A 13,557-nucleotide genomic window follows, 5' to 3' on the forward strand; every position below is an offset into this window, starting at 1 on the left:
AGAGGACCGAGGGCGGAAAGGGGCACAGGACCGAGGGCGGAAAGGGGCACAGGACCGAGGGCGGAAAGGGGCAGAGGACCGAGGGCGGAAAGGGGCAGAGGACCGAGGGCGGAAAGGGGCAGAGGACCGAGGGCGGAAAGGGGCAGAGGACCGAGGGCGGAAAGGGGCAGAGGACCGAGGGCGGAAAGGGGCAGAGGACCGAGGGCGGAAAGGGGCAGAGGACCGAGGGCGGAAAGGGGCCAGGGACCGAGGGCAGAAAGGGGCCAGGGACCGAGGGCAGAAAGGGGCCGAGGATCGAGGGCAGAAAGGGGCCGAGGATCGAGGGCAGAAAGGGGCCGAGGATCGAGGGCAGAAAGGGGCCGAGGATCGAGGGCAGAAAGGGGCCGAGGATCGAGGGCAGAAAGGGGCCGAGGATCGAGGGCAGAAAGGGGCCGAGGATCGAGGGCAGAAAGGGGCCGAGGATCGAGGGCAGAAAGGGGCCGAGAACTGAGGGCAGAAAGGGGCCGAGAACTGAGGGCAGAAAGGGGCCGAGAACTGAGGGCAGAAAGGGGCCGAGGATCGAGGGCAGAAAGGGCCAAGGACTAAGGACTGAGGGCAGAAAGGGGCCGAGGACTGAGGGCAGACGGGTTTCCTCACTTCCGGCCTCTCTTAGTTGGGGCGTTTGTATCTATCAGAGGAAAAGGAACAAAAACCTCATTATTCATAGAAATCAGCGAGAGAAAAACACCAAGAAAGTCTCAGAGCTGAAGGGGTTAATACCACCTGAGCCCAGTAATGGGGAATCTCCACACACCTCCACCTGCAGAGCCGCACACTAGATATATAATACCCTGCACCTACCTCCACCTGCAGAGCCGCACACTAGATATATAATACCCTGCACCTACCTCCACCTGCAGAGCCGCACACTAGATATATAACACCCTGCACCTACCTCCACCTGCAGAGCCGCACACTAGATATATAATACCCTGCACCTACCTCCACCTGCAGAGCTGCACACTAGATATATAATAACCTGCACCTACCTCCACCTGCAGAGCCGCACACTAGATATATAATACCCTGCACCTACCTCCACCTGCAGAGCCGCACACTAGATATATAATACCCTGCACCTACCTCCACCTGCAGAGCCGCACACTAGATATATAATACCCTGCACCTACCTCCACCTGCAGAGCCGCACACTAGATATATAATACCCTGCACCTACCTCCACCTGCAGAGCCGCACACTAGATATATAATACCCTGCACCTACCTCCACCTGCAGAGCCGCACACTAGATATATAATACCCTGCACCTACCTCCACCTGCAGAGCCGCACACTAGATATATAATACCCTGCACCTACCTCCTCCTGCAGAGCCGCACACTAGATATATAATACCCTGCACCTACCTCCACCTGCAGAGCCGCACACTAGATATATAATACCCTGCACCTACCTCCACCTGCAGAGCCGCACACTAGATATATAATACCCTGCACCTACCTCCACCTGCAGAGCCGCACACTAGATATATAATACCCTGCACCTACCTCCTCCTGCAGAGCCGCACACTAGATATATAATACCCTGCACCTACCTCCACCTGCAGAACCGCACACTAGGTATATAATACCCTGCACCTACCTCCACCTGCAGAGCCGCACACCAGATATATAATACCCTGCACCTACCTCCACCTGCAGAGCCGCACACCAGATATATAATACCCTGCACCTACCTCCACCTGCAGAGCCGCACACTAGATATATAATACCCTGCACCTACCTCCACCTGCAGAGCCGCACACTAGATATATAATACCCTGCACCTACCTCCACCTGCAGAGCCGCACACTAGATATATAATACCCTGCACCTACCTCCTCCTGCAGAGCCGCACACTAGATATATAATAACCTGCACCTACCTCCACCTGCAGAGCCGCACACTAGATATATAATACCCTGCACCTACCTCCACCTGCAGAGCCGCACACTAGATATATAATACCCTGCACCTACCTCCACCTGCAGAGCCGCACACTAGATATATGGCTGCTCTGTACCTACCTCCACCTGCAGAGCCGCACACTAGATATATAATACCCTGCACCTACCTCCACCTGCAGAGCCGCACACTAGATATATAATACCCTGCACCTACCTCCACCTGCAGAGCCGCACACTAGATATATAATAACCTGCACCTACCTCCACCTGCAGAGCCGCACACTAGATATATAATACCCTGCACCTACCTCCACCTGCAGAGCCGCACACTAGATATATAATACCCTGCACCTACCTCCACCTGCAGAGCCGCACACTAGATATATAATACCCTGCACCTACCTCCACCTGCAGAGCCGCACACTAGATATATAATACCCTGCACCTACCTCCACCTGCAGAGCCGCACACTAGATATATAATACCCTGCACCTACCTCCACCTGCAGAGCCGCACACTAGATATATAATAACCTGCACCTACCTCCACCTGCAGAGCCGCACACTAGATATATAATACCCTGCACCTACCTCCACCTGCAGAGCCGCACACTAGATATATAATACCCTGCACCTACCTCCACCTGCAGAGCCGCACACTAGATATATAATACCCTGCACCTACCTCCACCTGCAGAGCCGCACACTAGATATATAATACCCTGCACCTACCTCCACCTGCAGAGCCGCACACAGATATATAATACCTGCACCTACCTCCACCTGCAGAGCCGCACACTAGATATATAATACCCTGCACCTACCTCCACCTGCAGAGCCGCACACTAGATATATAATACCCTGCACCTACCTCCACCTGCAGAGCCGCACACTAGATATATAATACCCTGCACCTACCTCCACCTGCAGAGCCGCACACTAGATATATAATACCCTGCACCTACCTCCACCTGCAGAGCCGCACACTAGATATATAATACCCTGCACCTACCTCCACCTGCAGAGCCGCACACTAGATATATAATACCCTGCACCTACCTCCACCTGCAGAGCCGCACACTAGATATATAATACCCTGCACCTACCTCCACCTGCAGAGCCGCACACTAGATATATAATACCCTGCACCTACCTCCACCTGCAGAGCCGCACACTAGATATATAATACCCTGCACCTACCTCCACCTGCAGAGCCGCACACTAGATATATAATACCCTGCACCTACCTCCTCCTGCAGAGCCGCACACTAGATATATAATACCCTGCACCTACCTCCTCCTGCAGAGCCGCACACTAGATATATAATACCCTGCACCTACCCCCACCTGCAGAGCCGCACACTAGATATATAATACCCTGCACCTACCTCCTCCTGCAGAGCCGCACACTAGATATATAATAACCTGCACCTACCTCCACCTGCAGAGCCGCACACTAGATATATAATAACCTGCACCTACCTCCACCTGCAGAGCCGCACACTAGATATATAATAACCTGCACCTACCTCCACCTGCAGAGCCGCACACTAGATATATAATAACCTGCACCTACCTCCACCTGCAGAGCCGCACACTAGATATATAATACCCTGCACCTACCTCCACCTGCAGAGCCGCACACTAGATATATAATACCCTGCACCTACCTCCACCTGCAGAGCCGCACACTAGATATATAATACCCTGCACCTACCTCCACCTGCAGAGCCGCACACTAGATATATAATACCCTGCACCTACCTCCACCTGCAGAGCCGCACACTAGATATATAATACCCTGCACCTACCTCCACCTGCAGAGCCGCACACTAGATATATAATACCCTGCACCTACCTCCACCTGCAGAGCCGCACACTAGATATATAATACCCTGCACCTACCTCCACCTGCAGAGCCGCACACTAGATATATAATACCCTGCACCTACCTCCACCTGCAGAGCCGCACACTAGATATATAATACCCTGCACCTACCTCCACCTGCAGAGCCGCACACTAGATATATAATACCCTGCACCTACCTCCTCCTGCAGAGCCGCACACTAGATATATAATACCCTGCACCTACCTCCACCTGCAGAGCCGCACACTAGATATATAATACCCTGCACCTACCTCCTCCTGCAGAGCCGCACACTAGATATATAATACCCTGCACCTACCTCCACCTGCAGAGCCGCACACTAGATATATAATACCCTGCACCTACCTCCACCTGCAGAGCCGCACACTAGATATATAATACCCTGCTCCTACCTCCACCTGCAGAGCCGCACACTAGATATATAATACCCTGCACCTACCTCCACCTGCAGAGCCGCACACTAGATATATAATACCCTGCACCTACCTCCACCTGCAGAGCCGCACACTAGATATATAATACCCTGCACCTACCTCCACCTGCAGAGCCGCACACTAGATATATAATACCCTGCACCTACCTCCACCTGCAGAGCCGCACACTAGATATATAATACCCTGCACCTACCTCCACCTGCAGAGCCGCACACTAGATATATAATACCCTGCACCTACCTCCACCTGCAGAGCCGCACACTAGATATATAATACCCTGCACCTACCTCCACCTGCAGAGCCGCACACTAGATATATAATACCCTGCACCTACCTCCACCTGCAGAGCCGCACACTATATATATAATACCCTGCACCTACCTCCACCTGCAGAGCCGCACACTAGATATATAATACCCTGCACCTACCTCCACCTGCAGAGCCGCACACTAGATATATAATACCCTGCACCTACCTCCTCCTGCAGAGCCACACACTAGATATATAATACCCTGCACCTACCTCCACCTGCAGAGCCGCACACTAGATATATAATACCCTGCACCTACCTCCTCCTGCAGAGCCGCACACTAGATATATAATACCCTGCACCTACCTCCACCTGCAGAGCCGCACACTAGATATATAATACCCTGCACCTACCTCCACCTGCAGAGCCGCACACTAGATATATAATACCCTGCTCCTACCTCCACCTGCAGAGCCGCACACTAGATATATAATACCCTGCACCTACCTCCACCTGCAGAGCCGCACACTAGATATATAATACCCTGCACCTACCTCCACCTGCAGAGCCGCACACTAGATATATAATACCCTGCACCTACCTCCACCTGCAGAGCCGCACACTAGATATATAATACCCTGCACCTACCTCCACCTGCAGAGCCGCACACTAGATATATAATACCCTGCACCTACCTCCTCCTGCAGAGCCGCACACTAGATATATAATAACCTGCACCTACCTCCACCTGCAGAGCCGCACACTAGATATATAATACCCTGCACCTACCTCCACCTGCAGAGCCGCACACTAGATATATAATACCCTGCACCTACCTCCACCTGCAGAGCCGCACACTAGATATATAATACCCTGCACCTACCTCCTCCTGCAGAGCCGCACACTAGATATATAATACCCTGCACCTACCTCCACCTGCAGAGCCGCACACTAGATATATAATACCCTGCACCTACCTCCACCTGCAGAGCCGCACACTAGATATATAATACCCTGCACCTACCTCCACCTGCAGAGCCGCACACTAGATATATAATACCCTGCACCTACCTCCTCCTGCAGAGCCGCACACTAGATATATAATACCCTGCACCTACCTCCACCTGCAGAGCCGCACACTAGATATATAATACCCTGCACCTACCTCCTCCTGCAGAGCCGCACACTAGATATATAATACCCTGCACCTACCTCCACCTGCAGAGCCGCACACTAGATATATAATAACCTGCACCTACCTCCACCTGCAGAGCCGCACACTAGATATATAATACCCTGCACCTACCTCCACCTGCAGAGCCGCACACTAGATATATAATACCCTGCACCTACCTCCACCTGCAGAGCCGCACACTAGATATATAATACCCTGCACCTACCTCCACCTGCAGAGCCGCACACTGGATATATAATACCCTGCACCTACCTCCACCTGCAGAGCCGCACACTAGATATATAATACCCTGCACCTACCTCCACCTGCAGAGCCGCACACTAGATATATAATACCCTGCACCTACCTCCACCTGCAGAGCCGCACACTAGATATATAATACCCTGCACCTACCTCCACCTGCAGAGCCGCACACTAGATATATAATACCCTGCACCTACCTCCTCCTGCAGAGCCGCACACAGATATATAATACCCTGCACCTACCTCCACCTGCAGAGCCGCACACTAGATATATAATACCCTGCACCTACCTCCACCTGCAGAGCCGCACACTAGATATATAATACCCTGCACCTACCTCCACCTGCAGAGCCGCACACTAGATATATAATACCCTGCACCTACCTCCACCTGCAGAGCCGCACACTAGATATATAATACCCTGCACCTACCTCCACCTGCAGAGCCGCACACTAGATATATAATACCCTGCACCTACCTCCACCTGCAGAGCCGCACACTAGATATATAATACCCTGCACCTACCTCCACCTGCAGAGCCGCACACTAGATATATAATACCCTGCACCTACCTCCACCTGCAGAGCCGCACACTAGATATATAATACCCTGCACCTACCTCCACCTGCAGAGCCGCACACTAGATATATAATACCCTGCACCTACCTCCACCTGCAGAGCCGCACACTAGATATATAATACCCTGCACCTACCTCCACCTGCAGAGCCGCACACTAGATATATAATACCCTGCACCTACCTCCACCTGCAGAGCCGCACACTAGATATATAATACCCTGCACCTACCTCCACCTGCAGAGCCGCACACTAGATATATGGCTGCTCTGTGCTTACAGGACCTGTGATGATGTCACATGGAGGGGAGGAGTCAGGGGTCACATGGTCAGCTCCTCAGTGTAGTCCTGGATGGAATGAGGCACGGTGTCAGTGGACGGTTGTAGTAAACCATTGTTGCGTATGTATGTGACCCCTGTTGCGTATATATGTGACCCCTTCACACTCTTATTTCGATCTTTGCTTTATTGAATTCTTTATTGATAAGTTCAGGTGAGGAGATTTGTTGAGCGACTTTCAAATAAAGACGTTTGGACCTGATCGGTCTTGATCACAAGTTGCTGAAATGTGTGTATGACGTATATGGAGCAGAGCCACATGTGTACGATGTGTACGTAGCAGTGATATGTGTGTATGATTCTACGTAGTGTAGCTGTGTATGTAACGGAGGCGTGTGTGCATGATGTGTATGTAGCAGATACCCCCTTTTACCACTTTATTAATCCCCAAACACCCGTCCATCTCCAACATATTTCCACACGAGGTCCCACGACAATTCCAGCTCTGCTACATGTAAAGTCACAGCGTGATCATGGCACATGACTGGCCGCTATGAGGTTCAGGCAGAGACTGAGCAGCGATCAGTGGTGACATCACTTACGTTAGCCGTGGCCACAGCTGGAGGTTTCCACGGTCCTCCACCTGTGATTGCAGGTAACTTGACCTCAGGTGACGTCAGTGACCTCACCTGAGTTCATTCACTTGTAAGGAGTCGGGGATAGGCCACCCCTGCACAACTGCGGCACACTGAGGGGTTTAGTACAGTGGAACCTTGGTTAACGAGAACAATCCGTTCTGGGAGTGTGCTTGGTAACCAAGTTACTCGTTCAGCAAAGCAAGATTTCCCATAGGAAATCATTGCAATGCAGACAATTCATTCCACAACTTGGTAAATGTCCCATCCTGGTCCCCTATTGTGCCATTCCACACACGTACAAACACACACGATACGATGTACAATGTGTACGGAGCAGTGCTATGTGTGTATGATTCTAACCCAAACACCCGTGCATCTCCAACATAATCCACAACTCTCACGCACAATACTGTATGTGTGTGCATGCGTGTATGTTTGTGTGTGTTTTGTGCGTGCATGAGCATGTGTGTGTTTGTGTGGACTGCAAGAGCGGGTCAGAGCGCGGTGGATGTACGGAACCGGAAGTGTGTGCAGTGAGCATTTTGATCATACAGCAAAGCTTTCTCGTAAACAGAGTTACAAATTTACAGAAAGCTTTGCTTGTTAAGCGAAATTCTCATTAACTGGGTTACTCGTTAAGCGAGGTTCCACTGTATATTGTATTTCAATGCATAGTACTGTGTGTGGGTCGCCACCAGGTGGCAGTCTGGCCCAAGGATCATATGCTTGGCACCTGGGTTGGCGGAGAGCGGGATAATAGAGGAGGAGGAGGACAGGATACTATAAATAGGGCAGTTAGAGGGAAAGGGGTAGGTGAGTCCCAAAGGAGAAGTAGAAAAGATAAGGCCAACATTGAGACTGATTTCTGACTCTAAAGGCTGCTTTACACGCAGCACCCGCCCCCGTCTTTTGTGCGTCACGGGCAAATCGCTGCCATTGGCACACCATATCGCCGATATGTGTGACGCCCTGGACTAGCCAGGTAGTCACAGTTAGCGCCCCGCACAACACCTGTCCCTTAAAAAGGTGTCATCAGCCAACCATTAAACTCTAGTCACCCCTCTCTGGGCTTGATGGACACACCAGGGGGGTGGAGCCAGGCGGTTAGCCACGTCCACCGAGGAGTTCAGAGGGCCGGAGGCGGGAAAACAGTGCAGTCTGACAGTCAGATGAGTTTTAGGAGTGGAGTAGAGAGGAAGCAGGCCTGTGTAGCAGGTCTGCAGTAATCTGACAGGTGCCGGGGTAGGGGCCCTGGTACCTCTGGCTAGGAGGCAAGCGGTGGCCTCAGCCTGCAGGTGCCGGGAAGACGGCTCGGTGGAACCGTGGTGGACCGGGACAGGGTAGTGGTCCGCCGGTACCGACCCGGGGAACCGAGTCGGAAACCGGAGCACAAAGGGGGGTACTCAGACCCTGAAACGAGGTCCAAAAGCCACTGGACCGAGTTAATTAACTGATTGCGGTCTGGACAGTAGGTCCTTTCTCACCCAAAGTCCCAACTGAAGACAACAGCCCAACGAGGGGAATAGAAAGCCACCGCACAGGCAGAGAGATCCCACGGGCCAGCGTCTGCGGGCAAAAGGGCTCTCCCGACATACACAAAGCCGGGGAGAAGACTCCCGTCGCTGAAGCGCAGGCAGTCCACAGCTACACTACACGGTGCAGGAGAAAGGCAGAGACCACCAACCGGGTGGGGGACCAGACGCAGCCGGCTGCGGGCACCGGCCACCATCAACTTGGTTTACCAGAGACTTGTGTATGTTTCTAATCGTGAGTACAACAGTGCCCTCCGGCCGCGCACCTCCCTGCACCGCCCAACCAAACAACTCCCAACGGGTCCTGGGGCCACCATCCCTGCCCACGGAGGGGTTAACAACTTGCTGCATAACATCTCCCCCAGGTGTCCCGCAATAGCAGCGGTGGTGTCCACCATCACCACAACCTGTGGGTGGCGTCACAAACTCAAACATGGCTCCGGCCGTGCACCTATGTCCCCTAAAACCGCCAGCCCCCCTTTCAGATCGAAGTGGACCATGGGGCCCCCGGGTCCGGAGACGCTCGAACCACCCACCAGTGAGCCCGGATCCAAGCGGCTCAATCGCAGCCGAGCCCGGGGCGGTACATACGCGTCACACGTACTTACCTTCCTAGCGACGACGCTGTGGGCGGCGAATAACCTCATTTTTAAGGGGGAGGTTCGTGCATTGTCACAGCGATGTCACACAGCGGGCCACCAATAGAAGTGGAGGGGTGGAGACCAGCCGCATTATCGACACGCCCACCTCGTTGCCGGAGGACGCAGGAACGCTGCTGTTCGTCGTTCCCGGGGTGTCATACATAGCGATGTATGCTGCATCAGGAACGACGAACAACCTGCGTCCTGAACGAGCAACGACATTTGGAAAATGAACAACGTGTCAACGATCAACGATTTGGTGAGTATTTCTGATCGTTAGCAGTCGCTCGTAGGTGTCTCACACAACGACGTCACTAACGATGCCGGATGTGAGTCACGAATTCCGTGACCCCGACGACATATCGTTAGCGATATCGTTGCGTGTAAAGCCCCCTCTAGAGTCATCCCTGGATCACGGATACGTGGGAGGCTGACAAGTTGTAGAACGGTCTAGTCACGTCTCCTGTGCTTGGGGTATAGTCCAGCGGTCAGGGTGGTGGCCGTGTTCCTGGTAGCGTATTTCCCTACAAAGTCCCTAGCGAGACCGAAGTCAATGGCACCCTCAAGCAGAAGGACATGCTTGTTATTGACCAAGGCAGTGATCGAGGAATTAAAAACACTATAAGCTATTCCTAGCACAAGCATCACTGCGGGTGGGATCGGAAGGCTTAAGAGACTACCGTATTTTTCGGACCATAAGACGTACTTTTTGTCCCCCAAATGTTGGGGGAAAGTGGGGGGTGCGTCTTATGGTCTGAATGTGGTTGAGGGGAATGAGGGTGCTGCGGTGGAGCGGGTCATCGAGGCACGAGCAGGCTGTAGCAGCGCCTGCCGTGACCACGTGGGCCCACTCATTACATATGCACGCCCATCCTCCCGCCCATCATCTCTCAGCACTGAAGCTGACAGGTGGGCGGGATGATGGGCGGGGGGTGCGCGCATAGTAAACAGCCGGCCGCATGATCACCCCTGGCAACTACAGTCTGGAGTGATCATGTGCGGCTGTATTCCCTGCCCCTCGTGCATCATTATCAGCGCGGGGTTCAGTGAATCAGTATACTGTACTCACCGTTCCCCTGCACCATCGCAATGTCCTCTCGTCTGCCAGCTCAGGCTGTGTGGAGACTAGCGGCGCTCACAGCGATGACGTCATCGCTGTGCGCACGTGTCCACACGCAGCCGGAGCCGGCAGACAGGAGGACATTGCGATGCTGCAGGGATCGTGTTCCGGTTCCACACAGCACTGCCGGCACAGACGGGAGGAGGAGCCATGCTGCGTGGAGCGAGGAAAGGTGAGTACAGTATAAACGTTTATTTTTTTTTGTGTGCCACAGGATGCCGGACATATAGCAGGATGGGGGTATATGAGCAGGAGGATGGGGGTATATGAGCAGGATGATGGGGGTATATGAGCAGGATGATGGGGGTATATGAGCAGGATGAAGGTGTATATAGCAGGATGATGGCATATATAGCAGGATGATGGCGTATATAGTAGGATGATGGTATATATAGCAGGATGATGGCGTATATAGCAGGATGATGGCGTATATAGAAGGATGATGGTGTATATAGCAGGATGGGGGTATATAGCAGGATGGGAGCACATACCAGGATGGGGGTATATAGCAGGATGCGGCCATATGCCAGGGTGGAGTATATAGCATGACAGGATGGGGTATATAGCATGATGCGGCCATATACCAGGATGAGGTATATAGCAGGATGGGAGCACATACTGTCAAGGGAGGAATTTGCATTGAAGACTGCTAATGGAGTCTTCACTTGGGATATCCAGAGACGGTGCCGTATTAGCTGTATATCAGTGCCAATATATATCAATGTATATAAGACAAAGAACACACAGACAACATGCTCTCTCCTTGAGTCAGCACTACCAACTGAACTAGTTTAATTAGATATATCCAATTATACCATAAGCATGAATAACCTTGAAGCTAACAAGGAGTGCTTTTCACTCCCCAATTTCTCACATCACATTGCCTGCCCTCCCGTACATTCCTTCTATGTGAGCATTACTGATAACACTTTTTACAGCTTCACATTCTGGCTTCATCATCTTTGGTTAACTCCTTCATGATTATACAACTTTGAATTATACTATAGGTCTGTGCGATGGCTACATAGACAGACAGATAATTATACAACTACATCTACATTTTTATTATTTATATACACAGATATTCTTATTATGTTTAAACAAACATACTACAGCTCAGGTGACCTCCACAGTCCCCCCTTAATAAAATATCTGTGAATATTATTACCATAAATTTTAAAATTTTCCCCATTTAGATATATTTTATTATTTGTAACTTATTTGTGACCTATTGCCTTTAGGACTTTAATTATATCCATATCTATATATGTGGGCTTTCTGTGGGATTGTTGGTTAATTTAACACTACAGACTTTAACTCCCCTCTTAAGTACTTATTTTTATTTATTAAACATAACTCTATAATTTATAGGGGCTATTAGAATTGGCGCTATTACACTCATTAGGGCACATTATCCTGATTAAGAAAGATTGTGAATCTAGACCTTATTTAAAAATTAGCACATAATAAAAAAACAAAAAGACATTTGCTACAAATTGTCTATGGTTCTTCCTTCCAGATATAAAACAAAAGGAAGATGCTTGGTCAGTGCTAGTCCACTTAGGGCCACTTTGTGAACCTGAATCTGCTCTTGATAAAAAAACAACAAAACATGATGAGGCTTCATGTATACAGTTTGTGGTGCAGACTTGGAAAAACCTTCTGGGATAATGGGTAGAATAGCGGCCGCTTTCTGCTTCGGTTGTGTCGGGTCCATTGGTTTCTGAGATGTGACGTTAACTCGCGTGTCACTGCCAGTGCTCAGCAGACTAGGCCGGAGAGACATCAGCCCGATGGGATAGGCTCTTCCAAAACTTTTCCTGAAATGAGAAAATCCATATTGAGCATTTTGTATTAAGGAAAATCACTCAAATTAGTAAGAAACAAAAACATTTGTAAATGGTTAGATTACATTAACCAAACCACATTTTTGGGTCTATGAAATGGCTGAATTAAGTATTTTCGACTACTCAATTCGTACCTTCAACAGTCCCCCCTTGACTCACTTCTGCCATCTCCAAATACTAAGGGTACTGTGTTCCCTTAGGAAAAGAGGAAAAAAGATCTGTTGGGAAATCCTGCCTGACTGAACGTTGAGACATGGGTGGAGAGGGGAATGGGATTTCTTCACCGGTTTGAGACCAAGGACCTCTAGGCGAGTCCTCACCCTTTGTAGTTGGACTTTCCCATGTCTCAAGGTTCTCTAAGTCCTCTCTTCTAACTGTTTCGGCAATGATGGTTTGGGACTATACAGGTCTTTTTGTAAAGGATAAATATAAGCAGGACGCTCAGTGCAGCTCCGGTGGATCGACGCTTCTGCAATGCGGGGCGGGAATCCATGTTGTCCTGCTGTTGAGCTTTATCGAAATTTCTGTGTCCTTTTAGGATTAATCAGTCTCCTGACCGAAAACCATATACTACTAACTCTGATTTAGGATCTGGAATTAGAAAATACACTTGTTTATTTCTCTAATTAGTCAATCGTATGAAAATTATACGTGCTTTGCGCTAGACCAAAAAAAAAAACCATTTTACATTGGAACCTGTTTATTACTGAAGAGAAACACAACACTCACTAAAGAGAAACACAACACGCATTGATTTACAACCTATTAGTTTGTCTTTTACATACCACTTGCAGTATGTGGATTTTCAGCAATAATGTCGTTTTCTGCACTGGAAAGCCTCTGACCAGACCTGGAGAGAAATGTACACAACACACACAGACTTGCATACAACGTGCTCATGATAAACATCTATAATCAGTTTGCAGTCTCTAAGAATGTTGTCCTGCCGTTTGACTTTATCAAAATTTCTGT

Source organism: Anomaloglossus baeobatrachus, unplaced genomic scaffold (assembly GCF_048569485.1).
Source record: "Anomaloglossus baeobatrachus isolate aAnoBae1 unplaced genomic scaffold, aAnoBae1.hap1 Scaffold_259, whole genome shotgun sequence".
Taxonomy (NCBI): domain Eukaryota; kingdom Metazoa; phylum Chordata; class Amphibia; order Anura; family Aromobatidae; genus Anomaloglossus; species Anomaloglossus baeobatrachus.